This window comes from Camelus bactrianus, chromosome 10 (assembly GCF_048773025.1).
Source record: "Camelus bactrianus isolate YW-2024 breed Bactrian camel chromosome 10, ASM4877302v1, whole genome shotgun sequence".
Classification (NCBI taxonomy): Eukaryota; Metazoa; Chordata; class Mammalia; order Artiodactyla; family Camelidae; genus Camelus; species Camelus bactrianus.
Genome location: NC_133548.1, coordinates 66,540,769 through 66,548,124, shown reverse-complemented (window position 1 = coordinate 66,548,124; position 7,356 = coordinate 66,540,769). Strand labels below are relative to the sequence as shown.

Sequence of the window (7,356 nt, the reverse complement as noted above, 5' to 3'; positions counted from 1 at the left end):
TTTAATATCTCCTGGGGACACAAACTTGTATAATGTTTAAGAAAAATAACTACTGGAAATATTTCTTTGAAATAACAGAAAGCATTGGAAAAATAAACTTTTATTCTTACCACTCTCTGAAAGTTCCCATTAATTGCTGTCTTTCTGCAGGCCAGTTACCACCTTCACTATGTAGTTTAGTGATGAAGAGGACACCAAAAAACAAAAAAAGTGAAGGATCAAAGTGAGTGTGGGGGAGTTGAAGAAGATAAGAAGTAAAACATCCCACTGGGTGTAAAGACCATAGATGACAGGCAGAGATTAAGGAGTGAAAACCTCAAGGAAAAGAACAGACAGATTCTAAAAGTTAAACAAAACAACGCAAAATTAAAATCTTTTATATAAAGACTATTAATAAAAATTCAGAAATCATTCATCAATGGGTAAAATGTGTCTTATTACCATACTTCTGAGTAGTCATTATTACTATTTCCTTCAATATATGTTAGATAAATGGTTATTTTGAAGTATATTTCATATAGGTAGATTTTTTAAAAAATTCTATTTGAGACTTGTCAATATTTCAAGTATATTTTCCTTACCAAATTTTTTAATGTAATTAAAATTATCTATTTTTCAATGTTATAATTGCACACAGTTATACATTTAAATTTTCAAGTTCTAAATCCAAATGTTACTCTTTATAGGATAAATAATAGAATAAATATTCAACATGATTTATGATAGCTGTCATGACCATAATATTATATATTTTGATCCATTAAAGTATTTTTTATTTTTGCATATTATTTTCATCATGTCTGTGTGTGTGTGTGTGTTTTTTTTTTTTTTTTTTTTTGGAACGCTTCCCAAATTTGCATGTCATCCTTGCACAGGGGCCATGCTAATCTTCTCTGTATCGTTCTAATTTTAATATATGTGCTGCCGAAGTGAGCACATCATGTTTGTGTTTTTAAAGAAAATTCTACTAAGTGTCTGTTCACTTTCCTGAGTCTACAGTTGGAAAACAAATGTATATTTCTCATTTCCTTTCTTTGGTAGCTAGTTTGCTCTCACCAAAAGGAAGCACTGGGAGAGCTAAGTCAGAGGAGAGGTTGAAACTCTATACCCAAAATAAGTGGTAGAACTCTAAGTAGACAAGTAGTAAGGTCTGTTTTGATTGCCATAGAAGAAAGTACATTGGTTACAGTTTCTTTTTTCCCGTGACCCTATCAGTATTTCCCTTTCTTTCTCCAGATACCTAATCATTCTCAGTTCTACAAAAAATATCTGTTTTTGAAAATGTGACAATGGCCACTTTTAAGATTTTATTCCTAATCAAAATGAAACTCTTATGTAACGCCAATAGGTTACCAATTTTCTTCTTTCTTTTTCTTCATTTGTTTATATCTCTGTCCTAATGGACTACCTATAAGTGAAGTTCAATCCTCGAACTCTATTGTAACAGATACCCAAATAAGAAAGAGAGGAATAAGAATACTGAAATAGGAAAGCAATGTTAAAAAATCTTTATATTTAAGTCTAAAAATAGGAGAGGACAAGCAACAACATTGTGTAGTCGTAATATATGTCAATAATTTATATAAACACACAATATCTCAGAGTATGAAATAAGATTTCTTTTTCTCAGACAAAAATCGCTAGTGTTAAAATTTTATGTTACTGTTTTTCAACCACAATAATCTCTCCTGACTTCTTTCCCATCACTGTAATTTTCTTTGTCTTTTATTACTTCAAATGGAGTACACTTTTTAGTGTGTGTTTGTGTGTATGTTGAGAAAAGATCAAGACAGCCCTTAATATAGATAAAAAATAGGTTGGATAAATTGGAAAAAAATAGGAATCATTTTAAAAACCATCTCAATAGTTGAGGAGAAAGAAATAAAGGCTGACTTAGTAGTAGAGATGATTAGTGAAATCATCACAGTGAAAAATATTACTAAGGTTGAGTTAAGATTTTGAAACTGAATGTGGGAGTCAAAAGAAAAGAAGATATTAGAATTTCAAGATGACTCAGGAGAAGAACCTGAGTAAAAACAAACGTGTGAAAGATGCTGATTCTGTTTTTCTGAACCAGAGTGTAAATCAGTTTCATCACTCTCAGCTTTTGTTGCTTACATTGGTCCACCTTGTCTACTCTAAGCCTCAATTTCCTCATCTGTAAAACGCTGATAAAATATCTAACAAGACTGGTTGCAGTAGGACTTACATGAGTTAATGTTCCTAAAGTGTATGTTAAAGTATCTACTGATTAGTATTCAATAGCTGAAAGTTATAAAATTCCAAATTATTCCTGTCAAAAAAAAGTAATTTTAAGGCAAACATAAATTTCCATAAAGATAATGACTTGTTAATGTCTGGATAATGCCTTATTCATCTTGTTCACCCCAATGAGATGAGCCTTTTTGACTTAATAGAAGTTAGAGCTTTCAATATACTTCACATCCTATTAATAGTTTAGATAGTCATGTAGTTTTATTTTAAGACCTTACAGTTACAGTTCTTAAAGCATACTATTGTGGATATTTTTACACTAACTTTTAAGTAGGTCTAAATACGTAATCCAAAGAAAAACAGTTGCCTCAGAAGAGAAGTATATACCTTGGACAGCAAATGCTTACATAATCTTCATTTGTTTAAAGTAAAACTAAAACATAGAAAGCAGCTTTTGTATTATTGCATAATAAAGAACAAAAGAAAGACTTAAACTGGATCCAAAGTAATTGAACCTAGTTTATCATTAATAACTGTTAAATGATCTATTTAAAAGTAATTAATGTGAACCATAAAATGATGGAAAAAAAAAGGTTCACCTTTCCAAATGTGGCAAAAGTGAAATATTGAAGCAACTGTTGCCACGGACACTGTGTTCTTGCAAGTCTGCTTTTTTTCTGGTAGTTAAAAAGTTGCAATAGCCAAAGAGGAAACAGTGCTGTAACAGTGACATTACCTTACTTTTGAAATTAAAGGTACTCACACATTTTCCAAAGAAGACTAAACACATTGTTTTAATTGCTTTTCTTCTGGATAATTGAGGGCAATTTAATTTGCCAAGAATCTGGCACCTGTCTCTTCCATCAGGTAGCTAGCAACTGAAATTTCCAAGTGATATTTCTCCTTTTCAATACTGGCAGCATGCTGGTTTCCAAAGAAACCTGAAAAAGTGTTTTTTGTTTTGTTTTGTTTTCTTAGCCATGACATTCATATACAACAGGTGAAAAAGGAAAAATGAAAGTATATAAATGGCATAGGTTAGTTTATTTTCTCTGTTCCCTCTTTCCTAAAAGAGCTCAATTTATATACATTTCTCAGTATTACATAATTTTTATTTAGAAACTTGCAATTGAAGCAGATATTTGGTAAGATCTATACCTTAATTAAGGTTGAGAAAATTCACATCTATATTTGTATGGTTCTTAGAAGAAAGATCACATGCATAATTTCAAGGAATTTTAAAGTGCATGCTAGTATAAATCATGGTTATTAACTTTATTTTTGTACTAATTCAGATTAGGAAGCCAAATACAGGAAAGTAAATAGAACACTACTTGGAAGCAATTGGAACTCTTCCAAATATTTTGTATGATATATTATGGCATATATAAGATTAGGCCAGATGGCAGAGTAGAAGGACCTTGAGCTCATCTCCTCTCATGAACTCACCAAAATCACAACTAACTGCTGAATAACCATCAATGAAATAGATTGGAACTTGCCAAAACAGATCTACAGCTAAAGACACAAAGAAGGAACCACAATGAGACAGTAAGAGAGGTACACTCTCCATATAATCAAATCCTATACTCCACTGGTGGGTGACCCACAAACTGGAGAATAATTACACTGCAAAGGTTCTCCCACAGGAGTGAGAGTTCTGAGCCTCACGTGGGGCTCCTCAGCCCCAGGGTCCAGCCTCGAGAACAGGACACACAGAACATTTAGCTTTGATGACCATCAGGGCTTCACTGCAGGAGTTCCCCAGGAAAGGGTGAAATAGAGACTTCACTCTTAAAGGGTGCACACAGACACTCATGCGTACCAAGACCAAGGGCAGAAGCAGTAACTTCACTGGAGCCTGGGCCAGACCTACCTGCTGATCTTGGAGGTTGTCCTGGGCAGGTGGGGGGCACTTGTGGCTCACCCTGGGGACATAAAAGCAGGTGGCAGATATACTGAGGAGTATTCATCTGCATGAACTCTCATAGAGGCTGACATCTTGCTTGGGATATTAGCATGCAACCTGGATCCATCCAACAGCCTGCAGACTCCAGTGTTGGGATGCCTCAGGCCAAATAACTGACTGGGCAGGAATGTAGCTCCCCCATCAGCAGACAGGCTGAGCCCACAGTCACCTCTAGACAAGCCCCTAGAGATTGCCCTGCCCACCAGAGGGCCAAGACCTAGCCCCACCCATCAAGGGGCAGGCACTGCCTCTTCCCATCAGGAAGCTTGCACAAACCTTTAGACCAGCCTCACCCATAGCTCCATAATCAAGAAAACTATGACCCCGTAGTCTGCAGAACCGAGTCCACAAACACAGGCCAGACCCCTGCTCTGGGACCAGCTGGCCCCTGGCCCTTAGTTAATAAGAAGGAAGTGTACTCCTGGGACTCATAAGACATCTGCTACAGAAGGCCACTTCTCCAAGGGCAAGAAACATAACTAACCACATACATAAAAATATAAATAGAAATTTAGACAAAATGAGGTGGCAGAGGGATATGTTCCAGATGAAGGAACAAGGTAAAACTCCAGAAGAACTGAGTGATGTGGAGATAGGCAATCTACTTGAGAAAGAGTTTAGAGTAATGATCATAAAGATGATCCAGAAACTCAGAGGAAAAAATGGATACAGAGACTGGGAAGTTAGAAGATTTTAACAAAGTATTAGAAAATATAAAGAACAACCAGAGTTGAAGAATATAATAAATACAATTTAAAAAATACACTAGGAGGAATCAATAGTAAAATAAATGAGGCAGAAGAGCAGATCAATGAGCTGGAAAACATAGTAGTAGAAATCACTACTGCAGAACAGAGAAAAGAAAAAAGAAGGAAAATAAATGAGGACAACTTAAGAGACCTCTTGGGACAACTTCAAGTGCACTAACATTCACGTTATACAGATCTCAGAAGGAAAAGAGAGAGAGAGAAAGCGCCTGAGAAAATATTTGAAGAGATAATAGCTGAAAACTTCCTTAACCCAGGAAAGGAAAGAGTCACCATGTCCAGGAAGCACAAAAAGTCCCATACAGGATTAGCCCAGAGGAACACATCAAGGCACACAGTAATCACACTGACAAAAATTAAAGATAAGGAGAAAATATTAAAAGCAAAGAAGGAAAAGGAACAAATAACATACATGGGAACTCCCATACGGTTATTAGCTGATTTTTCAACAGAAATTCTGCAGCCAGATGAGGGTGGCGTGATATATTTAATGTGATGAAAAGGAAAAACCTGCCATCAATCATGCTCTACTCAGCAGATTTGATGGAGAAATCAAAAGCTTTACAGACAAGTAAAAGCTAAAAAATTCAGCACCACCAAACCAACTTTACAACGAATGCTGAAGGAACTTCTCTACGCAGAGAAGAAAAACGGTCATAACTAGAAACAAGAAAATTACAAAATGGAAAAGCTCACTGGTAAAGGTAAACATACAGTAAATGCAAGAAATCATCCACACACCAACTAGCTCTCTTTTTTTTTGTATCTATATGAAATGATGGATGTTAACTGAACTTATTATGGTAATCATTTTATCATGCATGTAAGTCAAATCAGTATGCTGTTTACCCTAAACTTATACATTGCTGTATATCAATTATATCTCAATAAAGTTGGAAAAATTAAAGTAAAATAAAACAGCTATGAAACAATAAGAACACATTATATACTAGATATTATATTGTATATTTATTATGTATAAATATTTAATATTACATATATACATATAACACACATATATTACATATATAAAGGCATTATAAAATATATATTATACATACAAAATATTAGATATACTATATTTTATATTATAAAATATATTTCACATGTATTATTAAAATATACTACACATATATAATATATGCCAAATATGTATTACATGTATATAACACATTTGTAGTGTATTACAGTTCAGGAAAATATCTAATCTGACATAGAACCAGAAGGAAAGCCTTAATATATCTTCTAAAGCTAAATTATCCTAAGTCTCTGGGTAAGATGTAAGGGGGCAAACTCTTACTGCATTGCATTGTTTTATTTATATACATTGCTGGCTTTAACTTTCTAATAAATTAATAATTTTTTCAACCACTTTCATACTTGCAATTGCTCTTGTCTAGTTTTTATATCAATTATAAAAGCTTGTATGAAGTTTATGTTTATACAACCATATTTAACTCATAAAAGGTTATATAATGTTTTATAAAGTTGGTACTGCATTTGACTTTAGTCTTAGAATTTGCCTGGAAACTCTATTATGTGGATTTCTTTCTGTTTATTCAACATGAGGTTCATTGTATTAACTAAATTTTAACATCTATGCCTTTTTTCATATATATATGTCTATATCTTCATATTCATATTTTCATATATATAGTTATATTCATATACATACATACATATATTATAAAACTGTATATCAATCTAGTTCTCTCTCTACATATGTATCTCTCTCTACACATGTATCACACAAGCATACATATACATACATATACACAGAGAGGTATCCACTGTCTACTAGAGGTATTCACATTGATTTAGCACAGGCATTTTAGAATCAATATGACACTTGCTAAACACATCAACTTCACATAGTCCTTCCACTTTGGGCACAATAATTATATCTTGGAATGTGGTGATAATAGCCCAATGGAGAAATGTAAACATCTCTATCTTTTTCTTATCTCTCTACTTCACATTTATACTACTATTGCCAAATTCTACAAATCTCCAAAAATTGTTTGCAAATCACAGTCTACAAATATACAAAATCCCTGTAAGTCTCTTCATCATCACCACACTTCTTAAGGTTCATACTAATTGCCAACTCTTTTTACAGGATGATTAGAGAGATCTTTCAAACTAAAAATTTTATCATATCATTCACTTCATTAAACTATTCATAGATTTCAGATGCTTTTACACAACTTTATCCATGAAGTCACTCTGAATTACTTCCCAAGCAACACTTATGTTCCAGCTATTCCTCACACCTTATAATTCCTCAAATTTGTCATGATTTCACCCAAATCCTAGCCTTCCACCGAGTTCTTTCTCCTTCCTGTATGCTACCTCCTCACACTCTAATTCATCCTTCTTTACTTTAGATGTCCTCAGGGAAATCTC

At 33.7% G+C, this 7,356-nt stretch overlaps 1 non-coding gene across 1 annotated transcript; it reads right to left on the bottom strand.

The window, feature by feature from the left end:
* Positions 1-830: 830 nt before the first annotated feature.
* On the bottom strand, positions 831-937 carry LOC123613843 (U6 spliceosomal RNA). Its single transcript, XR_006721284.1, has one exon. It is a non-coding gene; the product is annotated as a U6 spliceosomal RNA (small nuclear RNA).
* Between the last annotated feature and the right edge of the window lie 6,419 nt (positions 938-7,356).